This window comes from Excalfactoria chinensis, chromosome 1 (genome assembly GCF_039878825.1).
Source record: "Excalfactoria chinensis isolate bCotChi1 chromosome 1, bCotChi1.hap2, whole genome shotgun sequence".
In the NCBI taxonomy this organism is placed as follows: Eukaryota; Metazoa; Chordata; class Aves; order Galliformes; family Phasianidae; genus Excalfactoria; species Excalfactoria chinensis.
Genome location: NC_092825.1, coordinates 175,959,738 through 175,975,682, shown reverse-complemented (window position 1 = coordinate 175,975,682; position 15,945 = coordinate 175,959,738). Strand labels below are relative to the sequence as shown.

The window sequence follows — 15,945 nt, the reverse complement described above, 5'->3', positions numbered from 1 at the left end:
CTGTATCTGGAAAATAAATTCATTTCATTTCTATTCTCTCTTTCTGGCAAGGCAAATCGTTACCAATGAATAGAAGGTCTATAACACACACACCAACAAGCCCAGGTATTGCAGTACCTGAATTGCCTTCTGCCCTACACGTAGCCCATTCCTAGGGAGGGGTCAGTGCCCATTGCCATCCGATGCCCAACCCGCCGATGTCCCAGCAGCCCCGAGGTGTGCCCCACGGTCTTGCTTACCCCTGTGTAGCCGTGCTTGTCCTCCGGCAAGCAGGGCACAGATCGAGAGCAGATGGGGGGAGGGAAAGGAAAGAGTTCCTCCTGCATTCATTCACATGCTTTCTGTCCGTGGTCAGGGGCTCATAAATCCCCTCTCCCACTCCTCAGCATTACCTTGTCGGTGGCAGCAATCTCTTCTTCCTCCGGTGGCGGCAAAACAGTCCTTTCAGTGGCAGCAATCAAGACCGGTAAGGGTAGGCACCTCCTATTTTCAGCACGACAGAGATAGCATTCCTCACACAGACCTTCTGGAGCTGAATAATCCTCAAATGCCTCTGCAAAGATCACCAGCAGGTGAGCCTTGCTCGGCTCGCATTGTCACTCCTCCAGCTAAGGGCACATCCTGTTTTCTTCTGATCACAGGCAAACGCTGAGAACCGAGGATCTTACCCCCGCGCCTGCATGCACACACGCACACGCCATGCAACACGCTGTTCTCTCAGCATCGCCCAAGTCTCATTTGTAAGAGGCGTGAATGGTCCCTAAGATTTAAGGGGAAGGAGGGGGGAGCGAAAGCCGTGAGGAGGATGAATAAACAAACAAACAATGAGACGACAGATGGGTCTCTGCTCTCTGCCACCTTGGTGTTCCTAAATACTTGCTGCAGCCTGACCCACCTGCTTAAACACCTCAGCCCCTCCTCATGCTTACACGGCTCCAACGCCTCTGCCTTTCCCAGGGGTTAATTCTGCCTTTTGCTCTCTCTCCAGGTGCTCGGAAAGGTTGTGAAGTCGCCCTACGAAGGGGACACCTCCCGCCCGCACCGCAGTTTCCAGCAAGCAGGGAAACTGCTGAACTGCTGCGCTGGGCTCAGAACAGCATCACAGCATCAACCTAAAAAAAAAAAAAAAAAAAAAAAAAAAAAAGAAAGCGATGTCTTCTTGAGGAGGGTCTGTGTCTGTTTTAAACAAAGACGCGGGAAGGAGTTTACTCCTGCAGACCCGACGGGATTTTAGCGATTTCGCTAAGCTGAAGTTTAACATCCCCTTTCCCAAGGGCCGCGCTGTACGTGTGGGTCTGGGGGCCAGAGTGGGCAGGGGGCTTGCAGGGAGATCGCCGAGCTTCAGCGCAACTTTTTAGTGCCACCAAGTGGCACTCCCTCCTCTAGCAAACCAAGCAGTCTGTCAGCTCCGGGCTCTTCCTGGCAAGAGGAAAAAGAGGATTCCAGAGTCGCGACCCCTCCCCACACATACATGTATCGCTATTAAGCACTAACGAGACCGTTGTCCTCAGGAAGGGCAAATTGCCGTCTCGATCCCTCGCCCCTTGCCTTAGCTGCAGGGCACAAGGAGCAGTGCCCAGACAAAGGCAGCCAGGGCTGATAGCTCCGCCGCAGGATGTGCCCCTCTGTGCCACCTGCAGCCACTCCCTGGCCACTTCAGCATCCCCTGGACTCTCTGGTCCCACAGCGTTACCGTTCCCTGCCAGCATCCCCAGACCGTTTCAGCAGACCTACAGGCACGTTTCTTCCTTGCCTACCTTCTACCCCCAGGCACAGTTCTCTCTGTCCCTTTTGCTTCCCCACCTTCCCAATAGGAAAAAAAACACAGTAACGCTCTCCCCTGTTACTTATAAGTCCCACACACGTGCACCTTCCCTTGGTTAACCCTTCACTCCCAGAGCCAGCTGAGGATTTACCTTCTTTTCCAGCATCCCTGCATCCTCACAAAGCTTCCTCCCCCCCTCTCTCCTCCCTCACATCTGAGCCCAGCATATCTCAGCTCCTGCTCCCATTCACATTCAGATGTCCTGCATTGGATGGGCAGGGACCCCAGTCTCAAGATTTTGTGATGTGGGGGTGTGGGTACACATCTGAGAGGGAACCTGGGTAGCCTGAGCCCTAATGAACTTAACACCTCCCAACACCAGCACTTCATCAATAGCAAGAGCAAACAACAACAAACCATCACCAACACAATCCTGGACAGGGGTCACTGCTTAATTCAAAGCTATTCTTAGTAAATAAATAAATAAGGATAAATTAAATAAATAATCAAGCAAAATGCCATTTAAGTAAGAGCTGATCTGGCATTTAAGAGGCTGTTGGGTCCGACCATTTGCGAGGCTGTATTTGCAGGGGAGGATTAGCTCGTGCATCCATTTTCGGGAATTAACAGCCATTCTCTGTCACTGCACCACAGCTTGGCATTCCCTGCTGGTTCCCCCCTCTTTGGGTCACTGCTTAAAATATTATCTTTTTGAAAAATAAAAATAAAAAAATACCAAATGACCCAAATCCCAGCTGCTATTTGATGCAGTCCCCCAGGGCTCCTGCTCTGATATGTTGAAGCTGCAGTGTGTCCTCCGCTCTGCCTCTGCCCAGCCAGGGTAACTTTGATAAAGTTGCTGGGGAGTAGAGAAAGAGAGATAATCTTGATAATGTTCCATCCATAATCCTAATCCCCTGTGTTTCCTGTACTGCTGTCTCCCTGTCATCAGATTCCCAGGTTGACTGCTCCTTTCATCCCAAGGGGTGAGGGATAGGAATCCCACATGTGCTTACCAGGTGTGGAGCCTGGCCACTTTCTCCTTCACATCCTCCTTCAGTCCCAGCCTGGGACTGGCTGGGAGCCCATCATCCAGCACCTGCTTCATATCTTTCCCCAGCACTCCTGGCTACTGCAACCCCTGAAGCCCTGGCAGCAGCCAGTTGTTAAAGCAGAGGGTACTGTGAGTGTGCACATGTGGTTCTAGCTGCTCATCCACACTGCTCAGATCCAAGGAAATTCGCATTGCCTCTTAAAGGAATGGAGACATGTTAGATGACTGAGACCCCATTAGGTACCAGGGGTTTCCTACTCCTGCAACAATCATGGTGAGGTAACAGGGAAGAAGCATCCTTCTTTTTCATCCCATTTGCCCCTCAAGCCCTGTCTTCCTGCCAACGAGGGCATGGGCTGTGAAATTATATCAGGAGGCTGGAGACAGAAAGAAATAGAGGACAGGTGTGTGTTGAGAAGGCACAGATCAGAAAAAGGAGGGGAGAGATGTCTCTGTAGAAGGGGAAAGTGGGAACAAAGGTGAGATGATATGCCTGTGCATTATGCCCCTTGGAAGGATGCAGTATCAGAAGGATCTGAGGAGAGGGAAGATGCAGTTGCTTTGCTGTCACAGAAGTTCACTGTCTTCCCCAGGGTCTATGTATGTTATTCTGGGAGTCAGAAAGCAGGCACCGCACTGGCAATGGAAACACCCAGCTGGCTGGGATGATGGTGGGTGGCCACAGCAGGTGATCCCCACACAAGAAGAACACACAGATTTGTATGGATGCGGTGACACTGGATGCAAAGCAGCTCCCACACACATCCCCAAGGACTTCCTATGAATCAGAGGACAGAGTCAGAGTTCACTGTGCCAGATGTTTGAAGCAGCTGGATCGAAGATTAAAAGAGGCAAGCAAAATGGATGAGGGTGGCCATAGCACTTACATTCCTAATGTATTTCATTGACCTTTCAAACAGGTGCCCTATAAATACAGATATGAAAAAGGCTCTTCTCCTTTGCTCCCTTTTCTTTGTTACAAACCATCTTACAGAACCCATAAAAGTAGTCAATGATGTTTTTTCCACTGATGGTAGATTACATTTCCCCTACCAGAAAATATCCCTTCTTGTTTTGATACTATTTTATAACTGAATAAAATGAAAGCTTCTTGCACCAATTTGCATCATCAGTAATAAATAAATATCTCAATACCTGCATGAGAAGATACAATGAGTACATTTTCTAAGTGCACTATTAGTAACACTCATTATTCCTGCAGCAGTAGCATCTATAGACAGTAACACATCAGGCAAGGCTGAACATGCTTTGAATGTCTGCAATCTGAGGAGCCTGTGAATGCAGCAAATTGCAGGGGAAAAAGAGTACGAAGAAGTCTCCAGGTATAATCAGTACCTCCAAAGAACATAATAACCACTCTGCCACTCTTAGACTGAAAACAATGAGGTTAAAGGAATACTAATTTGGATTCTCTTCAGTTCCAGAATTAATAAACCTGTGGGATTCTGGTGGCGCGATCAAAGACACAGTGTGGACAAGATGGTATTATTGTATTGGCCAAGATGAGCTAGATTCCCGTTTTTTTTACAAAGCAGTCTGTAAAACTAGCTCAATAATAATAATAGTAACAACGATAATAATAATAATAATAATATGGAATAATTTGTTTATATATGTATATATATATTCTAATCAAGACATTCTAATATTCTAATTCTAATATTCTATTCATATTCTAATCAATACTTACTGTCTACTAGACAAGGTGGAAAAGATGCATCAAAGTGTGAACAATCTTGCTTACATTATTCAAATCAAGACAGTTATTCTTTCTTCTTAGGAAAGTATTTTAATGGCAAGACTCCTAGAAGAAAGTGCAAATTATGCTATACAACATATTGTAAAACTGAATAGTAATCTGCCAGTACGTAATAATGGTGCTACTCTCAGAATCCTCACTTGTTATTGCCCTTTGTACCTCGAAGAATGTAATGGTCTGGATTCATATGTCTATTTTGTAACTATTTACATGTAAATTTCCTGACGTCTGTAGATTAAATACAGGGAAACAGGCTTTTGTAATGTGCAGTTTCGTTAATCTACCTTAAATATTTATTTTAGGATGATGAAGAAAGAGGTATTAAGATGTGTCCAATTCTCTTAATAGATTCTGAAAGGTACCTGTTCCTCTTAGGATTATCTATGTTATACTGGTCTGCATTTAAGGAACCTATGAGTAATTTCTGGCTCTTGTCTGTGTGTAGGTGTAAATGAGGAGCTGAAACACCCAACACTGCCAAGACTGTTCTAGTGTAAGGAAGTATCCCAGCTCTTAGTAATTGGGAAGACCCATGTTTCCCAGACTGAGCCTGGCTGTGAAACTCCTTCAACATTACGCAGTCTCTGCGTAAATAGTCTTATGTTAGCTGATTTAGATTTAGAATCTGTAACTGGAAGAGTTTATACACCCTTGCTTGGCCTGTTGTTTTTGCCCATTACTAGAAAACAGGGCATGGGAGAGTAAGACCAAAACATAGACCTCTGAGGAGGATGTGTGCAAGAAGAGTATTAGAGAGAGTCAAAGACTTAAACATGACTACAGAGATTTAAATGAGTAATGGAGTGTGCCAGATGAAACTAAAAGATGCCCTCAGATTTACCCACAAATCATTATTTGTGAGAATGAAACCAGTTTGCAAGGCACCTGAATGGAAAAAAAAACAACCCAACAGAAACTGATGAGTTTACTATAGGGACTTGATCTTGGTATCTTCCTCTTAATTTTTATTTGCTCTTCCCAAAGAGTAAATTTCATGTCTAAAGTATAAGTTCTTGTCAAAATGAGTATTAAAACTTTTGCAGCAATACAAATTTCTGATTCATATTAATTGGAGTATTCAGGATCAGTAACTACCAACCAAGGCAATTCTCTTTCTAACTCTGTGAATAAAGGTGTTACTCCTATTATTCAAGGGCTCTATGAAGTCATTTCAATGTTTAAAAAAAAAAATAAATAAATAAATAAAAATTAAAAAAAATTATAAAACTATTTTTAAATGACACTTAAGCAATGTCTTCTTTTTTTCCTGTTATTTTCAATATCTAAAATATAAGCATCCATGTATTTCATGTTTATCTGCCTTCTCAGAGGGAAAACCATCACTGTTTTCCACCAAAGGGTTCCACTGTGCCTGAAAGGACTCTAAACTAATGTTTGAGGATCTTAGTTAAAGATAATCAATGAAAACAAAGGCAAATACTGAAAAAGGAGTTTGGAGCATAAATAGACTTTGTTACTGAAATCTGAAAAAATGCAGATGATTTTATATGAATAATAATTCAGCAACAATAAGCTTCTCAGGAAACTCCATATCTGCTTAAGATTGTTTATTCTGTGCTGGGGAAATTGGTTTACAGCTTCTTTGTCATTCAAAATCTGAAACTGGTGCTCCTATTTCTACTCAGCAAGTGGAGGAGTACTTCTAATATGGTTAAAAGAATGTGAAACCTCCAATTATGCTGCCATGTGATATACTATTTTTTGCTCTGTAGTCAGATTAGAGCATTGACTGGATGAAAATCAATTGGTAGGTTCCTTTTGGGTTTTGATCTCACTCCTGCTTACACTCGCACATTAGACTGGTACCTTCTGAGGAACAGCAGGGAGAGAATGGGGACAGATCTGTTCATCTTGTAAAGCCACAAAACCTACCCATTAATGGATCAGATCTTTGCCACTGTGACTGATTTGCATAAGTATAGAAGAAAGGAGATTTGGTGCTTGAAATTGGTTTTTCCTTTGGAATTCACATTATACAGAATTTGCTCAAATAAGAAATCTTAACATCAGAGATACATAATATATATATAATTGCACTCCATTTCTACTGTGGATAACTGCCCTTTGGTTTGGGAGACACCCTCAGGGCTACTCTGCATGGAAACAAACAGAATAGAATATGAACGTAATGAATTTCACCCAAACAAAACACTGTCCTCCAAATGAAAGTGGTAAAACGCCCCTGTAACACTACATACTAGTCACTATACTGGTGTATTTCAAATGAAACACTGTTGTTTCTATCTGTTCTTGGCCAGCTAATTCCTCCTGCTGACACTGTGATCTGATCCTCGTTCCCTCCATGAACAAAAGAGTTTGGCAAAAGACTAGGAAATACGTAGCACAGAACAGTCTTGCTCCAGCAGACACACAGACTAGAATCAGCACGTGGCTGCTTGGCAGTCCACCTGCCACAGAAGGTGACTGTGAGCCAGCTCTGTCTCCTTGCTTGTACTCCTTTCTGTGCAAAATATCAGCTGGGAAGGATAACCCATAAAAATGGCAGGAGGCACAGAAGCAGAATAATTTCAATCCTTCTCCTTCCATGTAGAACATTAAAAGAGAGAAAAAGAGAAGTAAAATCAACATTAAACAAAGGTCCAGTGTACAGTATGCAGCTTGAACCTATAAATCCCCAACATTGCTTTTCCAGATAAACAATAACTCTGGCTACAAAGGAAGACTGAGTGGACAAAAAGTCTTTTAATTTTGAACACTACTACTTCCCTGAGCAATGAGAATAGAGGTTGTTCACAAATTCACAGTTTCTGCTCAAATTAAGTTTTTCATGGCCCATTGAAGAAACAGGTGCACCTCAGTTTTTTTTTCATTGGCATGAATTCAAGCAGTGAGCAAGCTCTTGAGATTGTGAAGCGGGTTCACTCCAGAAATGGAAAAGGTTGATGAAGAAAATGAGTAATTAAACGACTTTGAACTATAGTTAAATACCAAATGTATTTCTGTTCACTTACATATTGCACTCTTTTTCCGTTTAGGTATACTTACCTACACAGATACTCTAAAATACTGCCAAACTGCATGGTCCTCAAAGTAGATATCCTTTCTCTATATAAGAGGACAGATTTTTTTTTTCCTTTGATTACCAATGCACACTAGAAGAAAATACAATTAATATAAGGCAGTTTGGATGTAGGGTGCTATATGATATTTTATGTCTAAGGCTTTCTTTTTAAAATAAATGAAAATAAAAAGATTTGAACAGTCATATTTCACTTATAATTAGTGCTTCCCCAGTATCTCATCTGGTTTTGAGTCGTATAAACACAGAATGGTTTGGGTTGGAAAGGACCATAAAGTCTACTGAGTTCCAACTTTCTGTCATGGGCTGGTTGTATCTCACCAGCTCAGCCTGCCTATCCAACCTGGCCTTGAGCACCTCCAGGAATGAGGCACACAGCATCTCTGGGCAGCAATGCCAGTGCCACACCTCTCTCTAAGTAAAAAGTTTTCCTTATACCTAAGGTAATTTTCCCATCTTTTAGTTTAATGCCATTCCCCCTGGCCCTGTCACTATCAGACAGTGTAAAACACTGGTCACCCTCCTGCTTGTAGGCACACTTTAAGCACTGAAAGGCCACAATGAGGTCTCTCTGGAGCTTTCTCTTCTCTATGCTGAAAAAGACTATCTCCTTCAACATTTCCTCACAGCAGAAGCGCTGCAGCCCTCTGACCATTCTTGTGGCCCTCCTCTGAATTACTACATTGCTGAGGAATCAAAATTATTTTCCAGTAATGTGCTAGTGTGAAAGGCCTACAGATTGCAAGTGGTACACAGCTGGATTCACCTCATCAGACATAGACCGTTCCGTGATATTCAGCTCTGGTTATCTGTACTCCCTTCACAATCAATGGAGATGAACTGATACTTGGGTGATGAAATTAGTCTTATCCCTAAACAGATGTGGCTCTACTCCATAGTCTGCGGACACAGCCCACACTGCTCCTGTGGGACTACCCCTGGACTGTGCCACCTTCAGGCCTCATCTATTGCTGTACCATGGGATCCTCCACGGTCAGCCCAAGGACTGCATGGGGACAGCATGCTCCTCCATGGGCCTCTCCTGGGCCTCAGGGAACTGCTGCTTCATTCCTAGATCACTTCAGGCCATCCTCCTGCACTGACCTTGGGGGCTGCAGGGCCACTTCCACCCCCTGCTCACCCCTCTCTCCCAGATGCAATCATACAGCACTGTTCCCCACACTTCAATCTGCTCTCCCAGAAGACCAATGTTGTTCATGGCTCAGATCTGCCCAGAGATGGGTCCCTGTTGGAGCTGCTCTGCTCTGACATGGGGCTCTTCTGCTCACAGAGGGCACACCTCAGCTCCTGTTACCAAAAGCTTCCTGCACAGGCCCAATATACAGGTAACTGTGAAGACCACAACATAAACTTCTGTTTGGCAAGTGAGGATAACAACTATCTGTTTTTTATCCCCCAAGTATGTGCCACTACCTGAATATGAAATTCAAATGTTCACTTTTCCATTTCTTCCTGTGTTTAAACATTAGATGCATTAAGGCAGCTCAGAGGCTTCAAGCACTCAGGAGTGCTCTGCACTATTCATTTGTCAAACCCACCCTATTGTACGTATTTCTAATGCACTCACTCCCACAGCATTAAGCTGACAGAAATGCTTATCATAATACAGTTCCACTGAGATTCCCTATATGAATTCTGACCTTAAGAAACCATGTAAAAAATCCCACTGTGGCCCCCAAGAAGTTCTGAAAGACAATTTCAGATTTAAGTAGGATGACAAAAGAAATACAGGAAAAAAAACATTTTTTTTTGGTTAGCATTTTGTCTCCAAAGATTGATGGATGGGAATTTGGAAAATCTCTGAGGGCAGTAGAAAGAGTAAGGGAACACTGAAAACCTTATCAGTAAACCTACGCTTTGCTAGGCAGAAACAGTCTTTTTCCCATCTAATAATAGTGCCACAGATCTATTACCTTGATATTAGAATTCTAAAGTAAATTTTCCAAGTTTTCTAATAGATCCCTAGAAAAGACTAGATGTTTGCAACATGGCAGTGAGAATGTGATGAAGGAAACAGGAAAAGAAGAGACTTAACACATCAAGTCAACAAAAAGGCTCCCCATTTACATTTATTTGTACATCTGGTATAATTTACCAGACACTTACAGGATGTCGTGCACATAGTATCATAAAATCATCAAATCAGAGAATGGCTTAGTTTGGAGGGGATCTTAAAAACTATCTAGTCCCAAACCCTGTCATGGGCTGCTTGCCATCCACCAAATCCAACTGCCCAGGATCCCATCCAACCTGGCCTTGAATGCCCCCATGGACAGGGACACAGCTCCTCTGGGTAGTCTGTTCCAGCAGCTCACTGCTCTCTGAGTGAAAAATGTTTTCCTAACATCTAAGCTGATATTCCCCTCTTTTCATTTAAAAGCATGCCTCCTTGTCCTAACACTGTCAGACCATGTAAACAGACAGACCCCCTCCTGCTTTTAAGCTCTCTTCAAGTACTGAAAGGACACAATGAGGTCTCCCTGCAGCCTTCTCTTCTCCAAGTTTAACAAGCCCAACTCCCTCAACCTTTCATCCATCACAGGAGAAGAGCTAAAGCTCTTTGACCATTTCCACAGCCCAACTCTGGACCCACTCCAACAGTTGCTTCTCCTGGCTTTGCAATGGCACCCCACAGCTCCCAACCAATAGGAGTTCATTTGCCTTGCTGAGGCAATTCCTTGCTTCAGTGCATAATGCAGCTGCACCAGAGATGTCTGCCTAAGGAGCAGCTACATTTTTGCATGAAGCAAATTGCCTTACTGTACACAAACTGTGCATTCCTGCTTCCCACACTTCTCTTAAAGGTGGTGGTTTCTTCTTAAACAAAAATAAAATTAGAAAGGAAGCAGTCGAACTTCCATACACCACTCACCTGATGGGAAGCTGGAGTAAGAAGGACACAGGCTTACTTTATAAAATATAATATCCAATGCCTGCTCTAAGACTGAAAAATTCTTATTCCTGTGTATTTAAATGTTTTTTTGATGTGGTCCTCAGCCAGAAAAAATAAAAATAAAAATAAAAATAAAATAAAATAAAATAAAATAAAATAAAATAAAATAAAATAAAATAAAATAAAATAAAAATAAAATAAAATAATGATGAAGTAAAATAAAGAACCAGATCCTAGAAAGAGAAACATCTTCATCTCTTGTGACTGTCACTAGTTACATGGGAGAAGAGGCCAACACCCACCTCGCCCCATTCTCCTTTCAGGCAGTTGTAGCTAACAGTGAGGTCTCCCCTGAGCCTCCACTTCTCCAGACTAAACAATCCCAGTTCCCTCAGTCACTTCACATAAGACTTGTACTGCAGACTAAATGCAGGACCCTACACTTGCAGACTACATTAACATCCTTTCACTCCCACACCAGGTGAGTTACTAGGTCATAGAAGATCAGACTGGTTAAGCAGGACCTGATTTTCATAAACTCATGCTGGCTGGGCCTGATCCTCCAGTTGTCCCACACATACTCTGTGATCTCACTCAAAGTGGTCTGCTCCATAACCTTTCCTGGCATGCAAGTCAGTCTGACAGTCCTGTAGTTCCCCAGGCTGTCCTTATAGATGGGAGTAACACTGGCAAACCTCCAGTTCTCTGAGACCTCTCCAGTTGGCCAGGAATGCTGATGGTCAACTAATCACAAAGGAGGGAGAGAAACAAATTTCTTGTATCATGGTCAATTAGCTTATTATGACCATTTTTGAGCAGACAGCTTAATTCTGTGGTGATGCCATTAAACAGCTTCAGTCTGCTCTGCTTTTCAAAAATACTGCTTCCACTGTCTTGATTTTTTTTTTTTTCCTCTTCCAAATAAAACACCAAGAAGTTGCTTACATGGCGTTTAACAGCTTTGAAACCAAGGATGTAAAAGATTTGCTGATATAATGAGGGAAACCACTGCAGAAGTTATATCAGTCTAGATTTCAGTTGTGAACACAGAACATTTGCGGCCTATATTTGAGATTGTCAGTGCTGACATTATTCTTTCAGTAGCAAGAGGAGATCTGTGAATTCTCCAGAAATACCCATTAAGAGTCTCAGTCAAGAAATTAATTTAAAGAACATGAGATAAATGTGGAAGAAAACTCTGAAGTCATCAATTTGGTAATGACTTGCTAATTTAAAGAAGAGTTCAAGAATATATATTGCCATATTATCTTTGTGGCCCTATTTATGAAATTATTTCCAGAGATAACAAGTTTGTTGCTTGCACTGACTGAAAACAATTCCTTGTAGCCAGAAGGAATTATATCTACATTATTCCTAGAACACGAGGGAGTTTAAAAAAGAACATCTCTTCAACCATCAAAACAGTCAGTGCTTTGTACTTACAGTTCTGCACAGTATCTAAGTATGCTACCAAATCATTTGAACTGATAGGCAGCATTCCTCTCACCTCACTTTGGCATTCTGTGCGATAGATCCATTATTTTTTCTACAACCCTGTTCATGCCAAGATGCAATGTTAAGATATAATTAAATAAACCACGTTTTTTTTTCAAAAATCACATACTCCAAGACACAGAAATTTGCTCTGTTGCAAACTGCCGTCTTCTGATCTTTTAATATCACAACTGTTTATGTAAATTAAGTTTTCTGAATTTGCTACCATTCCAAAGCCCTGCAGATTATCAACGTAATGCGTGACCTTCTCCTGAACTTGTTAAAATAATCAGAATTTTGATTTAAGTGGAAAATCAGGATAAGAAGTAGTTAGCTCTACATATTTTGGAGCCTGCCTTTCCTTCAGTTTCACATCATTTCTGCAGGTTTCACTGAGACATTTAATAATAAATCTTTCCATTTTCCAATTTATTTTTTGAGGTGGAGGGCAACAGAACTGATATCAGTTTCTGAAGTACGAAAAGAAAACTGTTTTAAGTGGACCCTTGGATTGTAAACAGAAGAATTTCCCCCCATACATACACACACGTACATCATATGCAGCAAGTACAGATACAAATCTCCACAATCATCAACAGTCAGAAATTCTTACCACGCCTTCAGTTTATCGAACTGGGAATTCAGCCTCACTTTACCAGTCAACAATACAGCACACAGATTACTCCAATCCTCAACTGAGCCTAGAGACCAGCTAAACACAAAGGCTCAAATCTTTGCATTTGGAGTTTGGCTTCTGCGTATAACCAGGATGAAGATGTTCATAAATATTGAATCAGAAAACTTAATCTTATTGTTCAGTCTGGAAAAGAAGAGGCTCAGGCCTCAATGTACTCTACAGCTTCCTGAAGTGGGGGGTTGGCCTGTTCTCTCAGTCAGCAAACAGGACTCGGGTAAATGGTCACAAGTTGTACCAGAGGAGGTTTAGATTAGACATAAGGAGAAACTGTTTCTCGCAGAGTGGTCAGGCACTGGAATGGCTGCCCAGGGAGGTGGTGGAATGGCCTTCCCTGGTAATGTTCAAGAGGTTTCTGGATGAGGAGCTACGAGATCTGGTTTAGTGGCTTGTAGTAGCAATGGTAATAGGAGGATGGGTGGACTAGATGATCTTGTAGGTCCTTTCCAACCTTGTGATTCTATGATTCTGTGACCTTCTAAAGCTAAGGCTGCAACCATGCCTTTCTATTTGAAATTCCATTTGTTTTCCCATTATGTGTAGGATAAATCATGAAACGAATGCTTTATTAATTTTACTTTCATTTTTGCCTTTATTGAAGTAGAATACATAGCAATGCACATACTATTAAAAAAATAAATAAATAAATAAAAATCAAGAAATTTTGACTCTCCCCAAAAAACAAACAAACTCTTTGCATATGTGCAAAATGTATAGACTTTGGATATACTGGAAATCAAAGACTGAACTAAAAAAAAAACCTAGCAGAATCATTGAAGGTTTTTTCATACTTGCTGTATTACTTTTTACTGACTATTGTAAAGGGGAGTAGTGTAAAGGAAATACCTTGATGGACTTTTGACATTCAGATACACTAGAGATAGGAAACACACCTAGATATTCTGCATGGAAGAATTTCCATGAGAAATCAAAATTGGAATTTCTGAGCCTTCTTACAGTTACATCTCTAGATGGACTATTAAGAAAGAACATCTGTAATATCTTTTGGCATTTAGAAACCTAGGAACTTCGCTTTCTTACTGCCTTTCCCCTTCATTTGTCACAGAAAAAGCAAACAGAAAGGAAAAATAATGACTTTTCCCCAGAATAAGTACTGAGATGCAAACTGCAATACATTTTCTCCACGTGAAAGTAATCAGCAAGTCATTTGTTCTGCAGTAAAAGCTGTTTGATACGTTGCCTCAAAAGCACTACAAGAAAGGCTGATAACATACTTCACCATTTTAGAGACAGCAAGGACCACGCACGCTCAGTGCAGTTATCACCTAGGAAACAAATGATTGCATCTTATTTTTGGCATAAAGCTGTAGGTGTACGGAAGATCTGAAATGCGCTCCCACACAGTACTGAACTCATTCCTCATGATGTCAACAAGAGCAATGAGCAGAGCTGTTGGGAAGCACCTCCTAGAGGTAGCCAGAGAACCACCCACGGGTGGGATGTGATGTCAGGGCTCCTCACTGCATGCCTTCCCCAAGAACACCATGTTATGGCCCGCATAATGCAGGAGTCAGGCTGGGCAACCATAATAGTCTCTTTAGGCTGAAGATCTCCTAATAAAATCTGTAAGGCACCCAGAAGCAGCGTGCATCAAGATGTAAAAGCATTCAAATGGATTTTAATGAAACAATTAATTTAAGTGTTCTTCAGATCTTGATGTGAATTGCCTCTGCATCACAGCATTACAGCGGGTTGCTTAATAAATTGATGTATTTTAAGGCCAGAAGGGACCATTATGATCATCTAACCTGACGGTTTGCATAGTACAGGTCAGAGAACCTCAGCTGGAAATTCAGTAAGTAAAGCAAGTATTTTAGATTAGACAAGAGCATCTCTTCCCAAAAGCTTTCCAAACTTGATTTCAAGACTTTAAATAATAAAGAATTCACAACAGTTCCAGATAAATGGCTTAGTGAGGCATTAGCATAACTGTAAAATTTTTGTATCTTATTTTTAATCTTTAGATTCTAGATTTTAAGCTCAGTGTGTTGTTTTTTTTTTCATGCCAGTAGCTTGAAATATAACTGTGACCTACTTGGAAAGAGCTTGGTCGGGAAATCTTGTGCAGATTTGCTGATTGCAAAGTAGGTACAATTATCTTTCCCTCTTTATTTTCCTGCCTGAAGAGCCATCTCTATAACATTCCTAATGGAGACAAGACTGTCTGTACCTTGATTCTTTGGATCAGCATCATTCTTTGCATGCTACCTCTAAATATTTGTCAGGAAAACATAGATTTTGGAGAATTAACCATAGATTTGATTTGGCTATCATTCACATAAGGAATGTGTGCAAAGCAATACTAGGCATAACTTATACAGAAATAGGTATATTACACTGTCTGTCAGTGTGAACATGTTTAGTGCATAGTATGAAAACAGGAATTTTTAGAAAGGAATGATCTGCAAGGTTGTTAGTGCACTACACATTCATAGTATGCCTTATTTCACAGGAGCTTCCATGAATAGAAAAGTCCATAATGCAAAACTATATCTTGTCCTGCTCCTAACGCACATTATGTGCAACCTCATAGGCAGCAGGAAGGATCATATGGGATTCACATACCAAGAGGAAATAGAGTGGCCCCTTCCAGAAGGATGCACAATTAAAAGGAGTCTGAGCATAATTTACTAATTGTAACAGAATAATAAAGATATGTAACATTTAACAACCTGGTCTGCCGCCATTATGGTTTGTATAATTTGCTCTATCTGTACTGTTATGGTCCTTCTGTTAGAATGAAGATTAACACTTTTTTTGTCTATACTGTGCCTGGCACAACGGGGTTCTTGGTTAGGAATATACGCGTGTTGCTGTAGCAGAAATAAAAAGTGCTAACTGTAGTTCCCTTCAGTGGGACTCAGTGTGCACATATGGTATGTCCATATGGAGCTGATTTCAGGATGGGTTCCTTTTGTGCAGAACCTCATGGGTTCATCGATAGAAAATACGAACCTTTCGACAAGCAGAGAGGCAAAAAGTAAAACTGATGGCCAGAGGCCATAATGTTCTTTTCCTTTCAAATTTCAGAAATTAAAAACAATGAAAAAATCAGCCACCCAGAAATTAAAGTCATAACTGCCTAGATTTGAATTGCTCATTAATTCTGGATACCACATTTTGTCACACAATGTTAATGCTATAACGGAGATGTATGCTAAT

The 15,945-nt window shown here is 41.5% G+C and overlaps 1 protein-coding gene across 8 annotated transcripts in view; it reads right to left on the bottom strand.

Annotated features, from left to right (window-relative positions):
- GRM5 (glutamate metabotropic receptor 5) overlaps positions 1 to 1,981 on the bottom strand; it is a 225,956-nt gene extending 223,975 nt beyond the window's left edge. For 3 of the 8 annotated variants that reach the window (XM_072326844.1, XM_072326840.1, XM_072326847.1), the window contains exon 1: positions 393 to 740. The gene's annotated coding sequence lies outside the window, so the exon portion shown is untranslated. The other 5 variants (XM_072326845.1, XM_072326841.1, XM_072326846.1 and 2 more) reach the window with 5 other exon arrangements.
- Between the last annotated feature and the right edge of the window lie 13,964 nt (positions 1,982 to 15,945).